This window comes from Chiloscyllium punctatum, unplaced genomic scaffold (genome assembly GCF_047496795.1).
Source record: "Chiloscyllium punctatum isolate Juve2018m unplaced genomic scaffold, sChiPun1.3 scaffold_655, whole genome shotgun sequence".
Lineage (NCBI taxonomy): Eukaryota > Metazoa > Chordata > Chondrichthyes > Orectolobiformes > Hemiscylliidae > Chiloscyllium > Chiloscyllium punctatum.
In genome coordinates this window covers 85,001-85,204 of record NW_027310389.1, presented here as the reverse complement: position 1 = coordinate 85,204, position 204 = coordinate 85,001, and positions in this window count along the sequence as shown.

Sequence of the window (204 nt, the reverse complement as noted above, 5' to 3'; positions counted from 1 at the left end):
GTATCACGAGGCGTGCAGCAGCTTTGCCCTAGGAAAAGCAGAGGCGGGAACGGGCACCGGCCATCGGTTCGGCAGCGTCACTGACGCGTGCACGTGGCGGCGTGACGGCGAGCGGGCTTCCTGCGAGGAGGCGGGGGCGGCACTCGCCCGAGCAGACGCCCGCCCGGCCCAGCCACCGCCGAGGTGGACTGGGAGTCGCGGCAA